Source organism: Schistocerca serialis, chromosome 2 (assembly GCF_023864345.2).
Source record: "Schistocerca serialis cubense isolate TAMUIC-IGC-003099 chromosome 2, iqSchSeri2.2, whole genome shotgun sequence".
NCBI classification, from domain to species: Eukaryota; Metazoa; Arthropoda; class Insecta; order Orthoptera; family Acrididae; genus Schistocerca; species Schistocerca serialis.
The window spans coordinates 587,258,037-587,274,298 of record NC_064639.1 but is presented as its reverse complement, the minus strand read 5'-3'; the positions used below and the strand labels follow the sequence as shown (position 1 = coordinate 587,274,298).

The 16,262-nt window shown below is 40.7% G+C and overlaps 1 protein-coding gene across 1 annotated transcript in view; it reads left to right on the top strand.

Annotated features, from left to right (window-relative positions):
• Positions 1 to 16,262, top strand: part of LOC126457609 (glyoxylate reductase/hydroxypyruvate reductase-like) — a 95,156-nt gene that overhangs the window by 22,190 nt on the left and 56,704 nt on the right. The gene's annotated exons all lie outside the window — the stretch shown is intronic.

The following is a 16,262-nucleotide window of genomic DNA, read 5'->3' as shown; positions in this document are numbered from 1 at the left end:
GCAATTTCTTCAGATGCTGGTGTGTTACTGCTTTCACGGACCATTTACCAAGTTCATCAATGAAACTGTCAAAGGCAACACCTTTTTTAGTTAGTATATTTTCCTCCCATGTTGCATATGTAATTTCTCCAGAGTTATCTGCTATGTCTTCCAGGCCAAGTGTCTGTAAAGTCAGTCCTCCCTTTCCAGAGCAGTCACCATATTTTTGAAACAAACAAGTCTCTTGCTTTATGTCACAGACTACTAATGACTTCAGACACCCAACCAAGGTGTCATACATCACGTGCCCCAGTAAGTTCTTCAAAGTTACCACACAAAGTTCAAAATTCGTGTAGTACACACATAAACAGACATCTCTAGGTGGGTGCCTAACTACCCATTTGGGTCATAGTGCATAAAATTTTGATCTTCCAATATGCGAAGTTGTATAGTTGCTCTTCTAAATTTCAAAAGTTTCTTTAATACTGCATGTCATGTACATCTTCACTTTCACAACTTTTTGACCTTCAACTGTTACAGTATAGTGTCCTTTTTGTTGGCACTCCGGCAAGAACAGTCCCATTTATCTTCCAGATAAAATGACTGCACTATTTGAACTTTATCTGTATCTATAGGATGACCTTAATAGGGATCTAGTCTTCCAAAGACTTCTTTTACAGACCTCACCTTTCTTGATTTGTCTACCATGTACTTTGATACTGGTGGAACTTGGTTCAAAATTGTTTTATTTGAAAATGTCTCTGGAATAATAGTTAAAAGTTACACCTTTTCACCGTAGGATGCACATTATTCAACAGCTGAATTGATATTTGTGAAAAATTCCTGGCAAGAGGTGCAAGAGTGCATTGGTTCATTTTCTTCTGAAGATGGAATTTCTACTTTGAAGAGTCTGCTCAGTTTTGCTGTGGTGTATTCATCCATAGCTTTAGTAATTTCTCTGCTCTTCCTTAATGCATAGAGCTTATGACTTGACTTCATTGACCACCGTTTCTAAACAGGCCTAACACCTACCTCTGTAGTTGACTGAGTCAGGGTATTTAATTCTTCCTCTATTGATGCAAAATCTGAATCATCTCCACCATGACAGGCTTCACTTCGTTCAGATATTATCATTGTTGTTATTCTGTCAAAGCATTTAGAACACAAAAAGTCGTCACTGGAAACATCTTCACTTTGAAGCAGAGTCTTCAAATGAGAACACTTATTCAGAACCTGAACAAAGTCTGTTTATTTGTTTGTCTTATATATGGATATGCAAATAGTCAGCACATTTTGCTCTCCTGTGGCCCAGTCAGAACACATTTCAAACAGTCCTTTTCACAAAACACGCTGCAGCTGTGTCAACCGGCAAATTTTTCACGAAAACACAGATCTCACTGGAGGGCCTCAGATTTCTTAGAAGCCTCTTCAGCAAACAAATACAATACAGAAACCTGCAATGAACAGCCACAACAAAGAAACTAACCAGAAACTACAACAAAGTGTAAGAAATATCTACAATAATGACAGTGAAAAAAAAAATTGCAACAAAAAAAGTGATAAGAAATAACTGCAACAAAGACAATAAAAATAAACATTGTAACAAAGAAATTAGTATGAAACAACTTCAGTGAAGACATAGATTACCATTAAAATACAACCTGTCCAACTTAAAAGTGGAAGCTCTCCATTACAGAGAATATAGTACTACATGGTACTAATCGACAGAAAAAATCTTAACTTTTCTGGACTGGCACTACTGAAAAAAATTTTTTTTTCTGTAAATTATAAAAAAAAATTCAAAAGGTGACAGTAAAAGAATTTTGACAGATACATCCAAACAGAGTATACCATTGTAATCATAAAGCAGTTTTCTTTAAAATAGAAAAAAACTCTAACAAAATGTCTAGAACTGTTACAGAGATACAGCATTTAAAAATTTTTTCCAAAATTAGCACCTGCAAAATGATGTTCAGTGTCATCTTTGAAGACCTGTATCTCAGGGCAGGAATTTTTTTGGGAGAAAACAAAAAAAAAATATGTTTCTTACATACTCCTGAATTTTAATATATGCTAAATTCAATAACATCTAAGACTGTGAAGGTAACCCCCCTGCCTGAAGTGATATGGATTTTGATAATTACAGGTCATATGTCCTGTCGATATACATTATGTGTTTTTAATGCAGTGATTTCCATTGTCTTCTGCACCCTCATGCCATTGATCGTTGCTGATTTTTCCACCTTTCAGCGACAGTTTCCCTCCCCAGGGCAAGAGAGTGCCTTGGATCCCTCCTTCACCTTCTTCAACAAGGCCGTTGGCAGAACAAGGTTCACTTCTTACGCCAGAAGTCTTCGGCCGCCATCGCTGATTATTTTTATTCACAATTTAAACAGTGGCAGCGTTTGAATCTGGGACTCAGGACATTGTGATTATTAGTCAAAGACACTACCCCTAGACCAAGAATGCCTGAAATATGAGTTAATTAAATTTATGACAACTGACAAAAATTATATTTGCAAGAATGGCATAAATGGTATAAAGAGAACACTTTGATTAGACTGCCTGTTATTATAACCATGACTGGTTTATTATAAATCAATTAAAAGTGCACTTGTAAGTTGTGTGTGCTTCCCGGCCACATATAGTGCATGGCAGTCATCATGGCACATTACAAACTACCCATTCAGCAATTTCAGAAAGTTTGACAAGTCTGCAAAAATTCTTATGACTTCGAAATGGCATAAAGATGCATTTGAGAAGTCAAGTAATTTTGTTAATGTTATGACAAACAGAACTAAGAGTATAGAAGAACTCGTCAATGAGAATTTTGTGGAACTACATAGTTCAAACTAATCGTACTAAGTTGAAATCAGTTGTTTCTTGCATATTGTTTTGTGAATTAAATGACTAGCCTCTAAGACAAAAACAAATTCAAATGCTGGTTTTAGTGATTTATTGCAGTTTAGAGTACAGTCATGCGATTAAAACATTGTTAAAACCTGTCAAAAATGCCTCTGAAGTGGCATCTATATTTCTCATAGTCCCAAAATGATTTTGACTCTGAAACAAACAGTATAGTTGTATGTTTCAGTATGCTTTACCCTACAGGTTGTCTGTTAGCAGGAACACAATATAGTTTCTCACATAAAGCGATTTAAAAATCGATGTTGCAGTTTGTGGCAGTGGTTCAAAAGTGCTAAATATGGGAAACATTATCCATACAAAACTTTTAATGGGAGGAAACCAACTAATTGAGAGAATATGGCTTATGGCAGGACCATCAGAAAATGATGTAAATGGTGGGAAAACATCAAATCTGGGATTTTAAAAACAAGTTCTACTATATAATATACACTGAGGTGACTAAAGTCAGGGGATAGCAATATTTACATATTGGGCCTACAGATGGCAGTAGTATTGTGTACACAAAGTATGAAAGAGCAGCGCATTGGTGGAGTTGCCATTTGTACTCAGGTAATTCATGTGTAAAGGTTTCTAAAGTGAATATAGCCGCATAAGGAGAATTAACAGATTTTGAATGTGGAAAGGTAGTTGGAGCTAGACACGTGTGACATTCCATTTCAGAAATTGTTATGCAGTTCAATTTTCCGGGATCCACAGTGTCAAGAATGTGCCAAGAACACCACATTTCAGGTATTACCTCTAGCAACAGACAACACTGTGGCTGATGGTCTTCACTTAATGACAGAGAGCAGAGGCGTTTGCATCAGTGCTAGCAGACAAGCAGCATTGCATGAAGTAACCTCATAAATCAGTGTTGGCATGCAATGAACATATCTGTTGGTCTATGACAACAGACAACAGACATAAGTGCCTTTGCTAAAAGCACAACCTCAACTGCAGCCCCTCTCCTGGGCTTGTGATCATGTCAGTTGGACCCTAGATGACTGGAGAACCATGACTTGATCAGATGTGTCCCAATTTCAGTTGATAAGAGCTAATGGTAGGCCTCAAAGGTGTCACAGATCCCATGAAGCCACAAATGCAAGTTATCAAAAGGCACTATGCAGACTGATGGTGGCTGCTCCATAATGATGTGGGCTGTGTTACATGGAATGGTCCAACTGAACCAATCATTAACTGGAAATGGTTATGTTCAGCTACTTGGAAGCTAATTGCAGCCATTCATGGACTTCACGTTCTCAAGCAACCATGGAATTTTTATGAATGACAGTGCATCATGTCACTGGGCCACAATTGTTCATGATTTGTTGGAAGAACTTTATGTGCATTTCTAGTGAATGATTTTGACACCCATCACACCTTTATGGGACATAATTAGGAGGGCAATTCGTCCATAAAATCCTGCACTGGCAACACTTAAGTACTTGTGGACAGCTATAGTGGCAGCATGGCTCAGTATTTCTACAGGGGACTTCCAATGACCTGTTGAGTCCATGAGCCGGCCGAAGTGGCCGTGCGGTTAAAGGCGCTGCAGTCTGGAACCGCAAGACCGCTACGGTCGCAGGTTCGAATCCTGCCTCGGGCATGGATGTTTGTGATGTCCTTAGGTTAGTTAGGTTTAACTAGTTCTAAGTTCTAGGGGACTAATGACCTCAGCAGTTGAGTCCCATAGTGCTCAGAGCCATTTTTTTGTTGAGTCCATGCCATATTGAGTTGCTGTCCTATGCTGGGTAAGAGGAGGTGTGACAAGATATTAGGAGGTATTCCATGACTTTTGTCATCTCAGTGTATGTCAGCTTGTGCATCATTACACTGAGCAGGTACTAAAAGTGCACTGTAGACACATATAGGAGAAAATGATGAGCAGGTAATAATGTCTTTAATATTTATAAATCACATACACTGATCAGTCAGAACATTATGACCATGGACCTACTATCAATATAAACCCATCCCGGCAATAGCAGTGTCACCTGTGGAGGAATGACTGCTAGTCAGACACACACAGCTGCATGTGTATCCCTGATGCACTGTCCATGTGTAGAATGGGGAAGGCGTGCGATCTATTCGAGTTTGACTGAGGGCAGATTGTGATGGCCTGGAGGTTTGGCACGAGCATTTCGGAAACTCCATGACTTGTCAGGTGTTCGAGGAGTGCTATGGTGTGTGTCTTTGACAAGTGGCAAGGGAAAATATGTCCAGATGTTGTGGGGTTGGATGGCTACCCCTTATTACAGATGTCATAGGCTGGGCAGTATGGTAAAACAGGACAGGTGGTGAAATGTGGCAGAACTATAATCAGACTTTACTGCTGGGCAGAGTAGAAGCGTGTCTGAATACACAGTGTGCCAAACACCCCTAACAATGGGCTTCTGCAGCTGACCCATGCTTGTTCGAATGTTAACACCACGACATTGGCAACTATGACTGAAATGGGCAAGTGACCATAAGCACTGGACACTAGTGCAGTGGCAGAACGTTACATAGTCTGATGAATCCTGGTACCTTCTTCATCATGCCAATGGCAGGGTGCAAATCTGTCGTCTTCCAGGGGAACAGCTCCATGACACCTGTACTGTGCAATGGAGACAATCTGACGATGCCTCCCATGTGTTCTGGGTAATATTCATGTGTGCATCCTTGGGTCGAGTGCAGCTAGTGCAAGACATCATGACAGCCAAGGAGTATTGTACACTGGTTGCAAACCGTGTACACCCCTTCATGACGATAATGTTTCTTGACAGCAGTTGCGTTTTTCAGCAAGATAAATCATCGCATCACAAGGCCAGGAGTGTGATGGAGTGGTTTGAGGAACACAGTGGCGAGTTTCAGTTGATGTGTGGACCTTTCAACTCGCCAGATCTGAACCCGACCGAAGATCTAGGATATTTAAACATGGTGTCAGAGACCATTGCCCCCGTTCCCCAGAATTTATGAGAATTTGGTGACTTGTGTGTGCAGATGTGGTGCCAACTCCCTCCAGCAATGTACCAAAGCCTCATTGCTTCCATGACATGATATGCTGCTGTTATCTGTCCCAGAGGTGGACATACTGGCTATTAGATAGGTGGTCATAATATACTGGGTGATCAGTGTATAGGCCTTTAAAGAAAATGTTTTGCCCCTATTGACACGACACCCTGCAGGCACCCCTGCCTGTATCTGTCCAATTGCAAGTTTTTCCCAATGGCCCCCCGAGAGCAACTCGTTGAGTATTACAATCAAGTGAACAGGTACTTCATGTGGTTCTTCAGAGGTATTTTTGTTCAAAAATGACAATCTGAACTCGCATTATGGTTAAAGTTGTAGGGGAATGAGGTGGTGGTGTGTTTGAATCCCTGCCTAGTATCCTAAGTTATATTTTCTGTGGTTTCTCGAAAGCCACTTAGGCTAAATACCAGGATAGTTCCCCAAAACAAAAACTGAAAAAAATGGAAGAAAACTTAAAGATTTTTGTAATTCCTTGACAAGCCTTGATGTGTATTTCATCTCTAATTAACTCGACAATGCACTAAGTCCCGCTCTTCCTTATTTTTACCCTTGAGTAATGACATGCACAATTCTTCCAGGGCCCTTGGACAGTTTTAAGTTTGTAATCAATCAATTTTGTTTCTGTACATACTGCTCCTCATAATCATTTGTACACTGTAAACATTCCCTAGCTTTACATTATGTTGTAATTTTATACTGAGAAATATACAGAAAGTGTGAAAAGTGATCTAGACGTTTCACCTTTGGATTTTTTCCAGTACTCGAATTCCCGTGGTACACTGCAACAACATCGTCAATTACGATTGCAGTGGGCGTGAGCTCTTAGAGATTAACCATAGATCAATGGAAAATTAGTCACCTGATTGTATGAATCACTCTTCTTGTTTCACCTTATCGATGGTAATCTAAAGATACCCCATCATCCAGGAAAACAGCTGCTCAAAATGCACTGTGCCACATACACAGGCTGGGGAGAGGGGATGGAGTGGGCATTATTATGCTATGACTGACATTCACGTGGGCTTCCGTGAGGCCTGTGATAGTAATCGAAGGCACTGTGACTGTTGAGGACAACATGAACATTATTGTGGACCACATGCATCCCTTTGTGCTTCAGTGTCTTCCCCGATGGCAATGGCATCTTGGACAATGGATAACTGCCTGTGTCACAAATCCAAACTCGTGCCATAGTGGCTTGAGGCCACCAAATTTGCCTGATCTTAAGCTGTTGGAACACATCTGGGATGTTAGTTTGCTTTAGATTTGATTTAATCACGAGACAAAACAACAGTGGTCTTACCCCCCTGTTGTGCACACCAAAATTAAGTCCATTGTGGTTGTTCTAGTAAGGCCAGCCCTTGAAGAGTAATAGGAGTCTCTTTACCAGCTCTTTGTTACACAAAATTTCTTCAGGAATTATTGACCCAAATATTTTGTATCTTTTGTTTGAGGCATATGTTGATACTGTCTGTGAAATATGTTGGGAATAAAGTTAGTAGCAAAGAAGTAATAAATTAAAATGTCATGTGTGATGTTGCAGTTTTTCGTGTATCTCAGTGTTTATGATGTCTTATCTCCTGAACTATGTATTGTACAATGATATAGTTTTGCATATATATATTTAGTATATGTGTATACACTCTGCAAAATGTGTCATAGAATTAGTAGTTAAGAAGTAATAAATTAAAAATGCCATGCCTGATGTGACAGTTTTACTGCATGAACTTAAAAAGTATAGTAAGTGATTAGCTTTTTTCCTTTCATCATTTTGTGATGGGATGTTAGTGAGAAAAAAATGTGTAAAGGTTTGAAATTAAGTGTAAAGTTTGTTGCAAGTGACTAAGTGTTCTCATTTTCAAATACTGCATGAATAAAGTTAGGGTATTTGCACTTCAAGGGCTACACTACTTCTCCAGTCTCAGCTCAGCCTGTCTGAATTGTGGAAAATCTCAGTCTGGATGGGCAGACAATGATTTGAATCTCTGTCCTCCTGACAGTAAGTCCAGTGTCTTACCACTGCAACAACTCTCTTGGTTTCTGTCAGAAACTGCTAAAATCAAAGAGTCATAATTATGTCTAACTTCTTTTTGAAAGTTTCAGTGTCTGTGGAATGTGGGACATTGAATATAAATTGTCTTAACAAGTGAATTAAAGAAATAAAGAAGCACTTTGGTGAGCTTTGTGAAAAAGAGAGGATAACAGAGCCTGTAAGTGGACTTACAGTAACTCTTTTAATCCAGTGACTGACAGTATTTATTTGCAGCTAAATATCTAGTTTTAAGGAATGATGTAGATGCATATGTAGCAATACAACCTATTTCAAGGCTGTTGCCTTTGATAAAAATCTTAAAAATGAAGAATATAAATTTTACAATGACATTTTCTCATCACAAGTCTCTTCTGTTTCTTGCACATCTAATATTGTTAATACCTTTATTTAAGTGCAAATATAAAAAAAGCATAACAATCAAAACTCCAGATTGGAATATCAATGTAAGGAAAAGATAGATTGCTGCTTACTGTAATGATGAGACATTAGGTTGTAGAGAGCACAATTAAAAGACACTTACAAGTTAGTGTCCAGCCACAGCCGTCATCGGAAAAAGGAAAAGAACGAGAAAAAAACACACACACACACACATACATTTATTCACACAAGCAAGCACACCTCAGATACACATGACAGCCATCTCCAGCAGCTCGGGCCAGACATATTCACAGCCATCTTGATGTATCTAACACAAACTGAGCATTCTCTTTCCAAGCTATTATTATATTTAAAAAATTATTTACATTCTTAAATGTGTCAGGCATTTTTATCTGCTTTGGCAATACTATCAATAGGAGAAGGGTGGCACAAATGATCAGATGCTTGTATGACTGATGAGGGAGTAGACAGATACGTTGAAAAATCTTCACTGTCAGAATTTGATGCAAGATGCCGTACAGCTCTCAATAAAATGCTTGGAAAATTCCAACTGAGTGCAGGAACTAAGAATGTTCAGCCCCCTAGGTAACTGTCCCATAGAGATCATGCACATTACATTCATCATTTACAGCTGTGTAGAAGCATTCGCTCTTCACATATTCAATCCGTGAATGGAAGAGAAAGTGATTTGCTGAGTAAAGATGAAGATGTAGGTATATAAATTTATGTAAAAAATGAAAGAGCATGAAATATTGATTTTTCTGTAATAAAGAACCATTTTGCACATACAACAACAACTATCATAATTATAATGGAACAATGTGTATTTTTAAAGCTACATTTTTGTTTGTATTCTGTGGGTAAAATGTAATACAAAGTGAACATTTGATGAGATGGACTTGGGAAACCTCCCAAAACAACCCTCAAATTAGCCATTAAAATGACTCTTATCATCCTAGAACTGACAAAATATGGTCCTTTTCATCACAGTTTTACTCATTATTGCACAGGCATGTCAAGCGAACTGTAGAATTTGTAGCTCTATGGCTGCAAAGTGTTGCAACTATCAGAATTTGAGAAGCTCTCAAATCCTGAAGTGAACGTCTTTTCAACATTGAAATTTTGTGTTTTACCCCTCCCAACCCTGCCCCCACGCTCATTTGCCACAGAAAATCATATTTTCTCAATTGTACTGGTGGATGCACTTGCAGTATAGCATTTCCCCATTCTGCAGAGACAACTACAGTCATTCTTTTGTGGAAAACTGAATGTAGTGTCAGAATCTGTGTCAGGTTTTCTTTGTCCACAGATAAATGGTAGACTACTATTGTGATTAAGTTGTACGTTGATGGGGAGGCGATGTCATTTTGGGAATCGGGGTATACTGTGACCAAAACATTATGACCACTGACCACCGTGAGACTGAATGTTGCCGCCACATGCTGCAGTAAGGAAAGTATAAAAGTGGAGCAGAGGCAGAGGGAATCATCTAGTGACAATATAGGCTGCAAATGGGGAAATCTCCAGACAAAAGTGAGTGGGACAAAAGTTGGATTGTTATGGCCTGGTCCCTGGGAACAAGGATCTCCATCTATGGAAATTGGTGGAAAGATTGTGAAACCCTGAGTAGGCAACAAGGTGTTAGTTGTGCACATCTCATTAAAGAACATGGAGGTCAGAGACTCGCCCACACTGTAAAGCAGGGTAGGTAGCTATATGACAGAGTGCATTTCTGATGCAGGTACAAGTGTTTCAGAGCACATTGTTCAGCCCACATTATTGAACAAGGAGCAGATGACTCCTTTGTGTTTGCATGTTGAGCCAGGATATCAGCAGTTACAATATGAGTGGGCACAGGATCATTGTGTCCGCAGCTCGTGGTCTAGTGGCTAGCATTGCTACCTCTGGATCATGGGGTCCCGGGTTCGATTCCTCACCAGATTAGGGATTTTCTCTGCCAGGGGACTGGGTGTTTGTGTTGTCCTCATCATTCCATCATCATTCATGAAAAGTTGCGAGATTGGACTGTGTTCAGATTTGGAATGTGTACAGGCACGATGACCATGCAGTTGAGCGCCCCACAAACCAATCATTATCATCTTCAGGATCATTGAGATTGGCTTGTAGATCAAATGAAGAGTATCACACAATCAGATAAATCATGTTTCTTGTTATGTCACGTCAATGGTCGTGTCCAAATATACCATCACCAAGGTGAATAGCTGTTTGAAACATGCTCTGTGCCATAGATGCAGGTCAGCTGAGGGCAGCTTTATTCTATGGGGTACAGTCACCTGGGCATCCATGGGACCTGTGGCAGTATTTGAAAATTTTTGCAGACCACCTACATCCCTTCATGCTTGACGTCTTCCCTGCCAGCAGTGGCATCTTTCAGTAGTATAACTGTCTGCTTCACAATGTCAGACGCAATGTGGGATGCTGTGCTCTGCCACAGCGGACTTGGTCGGCTGTGCATTGTCTGTGTGGCGTTTATGTTCACTACATCTCTCCTGTACCATCCTGATTTCTGACCTATATACATTTTCTCGCACTGGCAAGGGAGGCTGTAAACTCCTGATTTCCAGAGTCCTAAGTCGTCCTTTACTGATCCTAATAATGTTTTTGTTTTGGATGGGGGGGGGGGGGGCGAAACACACACTTGACATTATATTTTCTGAGTATTCTGCTGATCTTTGCCAATGTGTTCCCAGCATATGGTATGATCGCTGTTGTAACTGGTTTGTCTTCGTCCTTGGAAGGCTGTGGCCTCAGCTTCTTCGGTCTTAGGGCGTGTTTTATCTGCCAGTTGTTGTAACCGTTCATGCGGAACACAGGCTGCAAGTGCTGCAATTCAGCCACTAGGCTGTCACAGTCGGAGATTTCGCGTGCTCTGTGCTTCAGTGTGCTTAGAAAACCCTCTCGCTGTGAAGGAGCATGACAGCTGTAGGCATGCAGGTACAAATCTGTATGTGTTGACTTACGGTAGACGCTGTGTCCTAGTGTGCCATCTGATCTTCGCTTGATGAGCACATCCAGAAATCCATTGTGAACTTGATATTCTGGTGCAGCGAGTTCAGATGCTGCAGAAAGTCTTGGATGTGGTGTCATCCATGCGGCCAGATTACGAATGGATTGTCTACATATAGAATAAAGCAAGAGGGCTTATAGGCTGCCAACTCGAGAGCTGCTTCTTCGAAAACCTCCATAAACATACTGGCCACTACTGGTGATAGCGGACAGCCCAACCATCGCTACTCCATCTTAGGACTCCGGAAACCGAGAGTTTACAGCATCCCTTGCCAGTACAGGAAAATGTATATAGGCCAGACCATCTGGACAGTACAGGAGAGATGTAGTGAACATAAACGCCACACAGACAACGCACAGCCGACCAAGTCCGCCGTGGCAGAGCACTGCATCTCACATGGACATGACATGAACTACAATGGCACAAAGGTGTTACAGCAATTGAACACCTTCTGGGATTGTCTCCTCAGAGAGGCAGTGGAGATCTGGCTGCATGATGAACTAATAAATAAATACAGCGGTTTCCAGTTAAGCAAAGCCTGGGATCCAGCTTGGAGTATGATTAAAACACAACAGCAGTCTACACGGAAATCCGCTCCTGTCAGGACACCTGAAGAAGAAGAAGAAGAAGCAATGTAACCAAGATGGCAGAGTTCTGCAAGCAGCTGTAGACGCGGAAGGACTGCGGCCATGATCTGTCGCGGGGCACCGCGCTTCCCCCACCATCAGCCGCAGACCACTCAGAAGCACCAAGATGAAGGCTGCGGGAGAGGGGTGGAGACTATATAAAGTCGGCATCCATCAGAGATCAAGCAGACACCAAGAATGCCTGAAGATGGAAAGAAGTCTGCTTGCCGAAATATCGTGCCTTTCGGACGACGCTACCCTGCTGAATACCTGAGAAATTTTCAAGATTTCAGTATGCCGGGAAAGCCTCAGAATATACTATCATATTAATCTTTTCTATATCCTATGTGTGAGGATGAGCATTATCTGAGGACATTGTGGCTGATGTATCTTTGATTTTGGGAGGTAATTTGTCTATGATCACAGAGTGGGAGGAGGTGGGGGGGGGGGGGGGATGCTCCTCTAACCAAAATAAACCCCGTGTGCATGCCACACACACTCTACTATCCTAGTAGCCACTTCCTGTTTGTAGTGTGTGCCTGACGTATAATTCTCCGTCCAAAAGCAGAGGCTGAGGAACGTGCATCTGATACCATTGCAGAATCATCTGAGCCTCTAGTTTACACCTTCCACTCTGCTCCAAACCAGAGGAATGCAATGGACCCTGGCCTGGGTATGATGGCACAAATACTGAGCTTAGCCTGCACCATGTGTGTGATGCTAGTTGCCTTGACCAAATCAGCCATCTGCTGAAATGAACTGAGGGTGGCCTCAGAACCCAAGCTGCAGGCATCATTTGTGCCAACAGGGGCCACTATTTGCAGTTGCACACAGTCCACTTGATAGTTGTTGGCAGGGCTTCCTTCACATTTTGGACAAGACCCACTGGCAGACACATTGAGTGCACATTGGCTTTCTTTCCTGCCCTGCTGCTATTTCCCTGAGGGTCTTCATTAAGCACCTAACATTGTAACTCTCAATGACTAGCATATCCACCTTCTGCACTTGTCTGGACTGGGCAGGAAAATCGGCCACTGGCCCAACAAGAGAGGCATTGCACATCGGTTCGAAAGTATTATCGGCACTTGGTAGCACCTCGTACCTGCTGCTAAAATGTAAGGAGCCAACCATGTGCCACATTCTCTCTTTCACCTTTCACCCAGTGATGTGCAAACCCATCACTGACTGCTACTCACTCTCGATTGAATATGAAGGAGCAGGCATTGCATATTAGAAGACACAGTGACAACCAGATCATCGGGGGATTTCAATGGCATAAAAAGTGGAACAGTCTCATTACTGGCATCCAAATGTCACCGAAGCTTTGAGCAGTAGCCAGAAGCCTGTTGACCATAACCAATGCAGCTTCCAGATGTTCATGGACAGCAGCCAATTCTCCAACAGAAACAGTCCCTATCCATGTGTACTGTATAAAAAACTGAATAAGATCTTGAAAAATACAAACAAAGCAGTCAGGAGTAATGAGAAATTACAAACAGACCAATGCAAAAGAGAAAATTACCTGACAGTGACAGTGGCATTGCTGTGATTGGCATGTACACAAAATATAAATGAGGATAATAAGTGAAAACAGAAATAAATTTCTCTATTGAAAATGGATGTATCAACGGTTAGTATTTACTAGAAACTTTCTTTTTTACATAAAAGTTACTGCAGGAAATAAGTATGCAAACTCTAAAGCACTCATCTGAACTATACACTGTGTACTAACAAAAGATTTAAACAGATTCACATGACGTACCACTTCTGGCGGCAGGAAGCTACCCAAATGTTGCCTCATGCACTAAAATTTATGCAAGAAGTTTAAGAGTGAATTAGTAAAAACTAAGCTGGTCAGAAGTAAGTTAGGATGCCACCAAACTAAATGATGTATACAAACTGTACAGCCGGCAATGAGCTGCTCCTGCAGCTGATGGTATCTGCTCTGCTAGTAGACTGGAGCTCTACTGGAACTGCGTGAACTGTATCACCTGTGACTAACTCTTCCTGCATCCACACAAAATGTGTACACCCTAATCCATCCTACACCCCATTTTGTTGCCCTTCATGGCAAGTCATCATGGGCTTGCATTTCAGGAAGACAGTGCCCACCTACACATAGCAAGAGTCTCTACTGTTTGTCAAACCCTGCCTTGGGTAGCAAGGTCTCCGGATCTCTCCCCAACTGAGGACGTTTGGAACATTGTGGGCAGTGCCCTCGAACTAGCTCAGAATTTTGACAATGTAATGTGCCAGTTGGACAGAATTTGGCATGGTATCCCACAGGAGGACATCCAACAACTCTGTCAGTCAATAACAAGCTGTGTAATGGCTTGTATAAGGGTCAGAGATGGGCCAATGCATTATTGTCTTGCTCAGTTTGTGAAGCTCTTTCTCTTGAATAAACTGTTCAGTTTTTCTGAAAGTGTAAGCATTTGTTTGTGTGTCCATGCACATCACATCTACTGATTATTGTCTATGTGCACATTGGCTTTCTTTCTTGCCTTGCTGATATTTCCCTGAGGGTCTTCATTAGGCACCTAACATTGTAACTCTCAATGACTAGCATATCCACCTTCTGTGATTGTCTTAGCCCTGATTTACCAGTATGTGTTATTTTTACAGATTTCCAACTTAATCTGTGCAAATTTAACATCACTTACTGTTGGAAGTTCGTCCAGACTTAGACATGTCTTTGGTGCCATAAAACATTTTATATGGTAGTTAATATCAACTCTTTCACTCAAAATATCAACTTATGTACAGTCATTACTTGCAATAGTTATGTTATCATCATTATTAATTACATGAAGTACATTAGCATTTTTGGCAGTCACTACAACACTTTGTTCACCTTGTCAGTCGTAATTCACTTGCTCGCCGCTGATTCGATGATAACTAACAATTCACATATATTTGATTTGACCTCAGCAAATTGAAAACTGTTTTCTGTTAAGTTATTACATAGACCACCTTTTACTTCTCAGAATGATTCTGTAACTTGTTTACCCAATACATTATGCATCTGTGTTATTACGTATTTTGTCAATTTTATTACCTGGTGTGAATATAATAGAGGGAAACATTCCACGTGGGAAAAATATATCTAAAAAGAAAGATGATGAAACTTACCAAACAAAAGCGCTGGCAGGTCGATAGACACACAAACAAACACAAACATACACACAAAATTCTAGCTTTCGCAACCAATGGTTGCCTCGTCAGGAAAGAGGGAAGGAGAAGGAAAGACAAAAGGATATGGGTTTTAAGGGAGAGGGTAAGGAGTCATTCCAATCCCGGGAGTGGAAAGACTTACCTTAGGGGGAAAAAAGGACAGGTATACACTCGCACACACACACATATCCATCCACACATACACAGACACAAGCAGACATTTGTAAAGGCAAAGAGTTTGGGCATTTTTTGGGCATTTTTTGGGCAGAGATGTCAGTCGTGGCGGATGTACAGAGGCAACTGTACATCCGCCACGACTGACATCTCTGCCCAAAAAATGCCCAAACTCTTTGCCTTTACAAATGTCTGCTTGTGTCTGTGTATGTGTGGATGGATATGTGTGTGTGTGTGAGTGTATACCTGTCCTTTTTTCCCCCTAAGGTAAGTCTTTCCGCTCCCGGGATTGGAATGACTCCTTACCCTCTCCCTTAAAACCCATATCCTTTTGTCTTTCCTTCTCCTTCCCTCTTTCCTGACGAGGCAACCATTGGTTGCGAAAGCTAGAATTTTGTGTGTATGTTTGTGTTTGTTTGTGTGTCTATCGACCTGCCAGCGCTTTTGTTTGGTAAGTTTCATCATCTTTCTTTTTAGATATATTTATTACCTGGTGTACTACACAAATCATCTTGTAACTTTTTGTTCAATTCTGATACTTTATTTTGCACTTCCTCAATTTTATTATCTAGATAGTCTGTCCATTTTATCATCTCCACAACAATATGTCCATTTTCTTTTCAATTAAACCACTGTTGTCTTTTTCCACTGTTCTTAGTCCCAGTTTGCTATCCATTTTTTAGATTTTTAAGTTTACTAGTGGATAGAAATCATAAAAACATGCTGTCTTTTTTCACCACTCATAAATAAAATAAAAGTTCGTAACTGTCTCTTTCAAGGTCTGACCGCCAAGTTTGGTCTGAAAGTAGTGCCACTTTCTTTGGTTCCAAATCCATGTCCAGTTTTTACATTCAATTACATCTTCATGAAACTTTCATCAATACCATCACAATTTTAATTTTCATATTTCCACCCAAAGGTACTGCAAAATTTC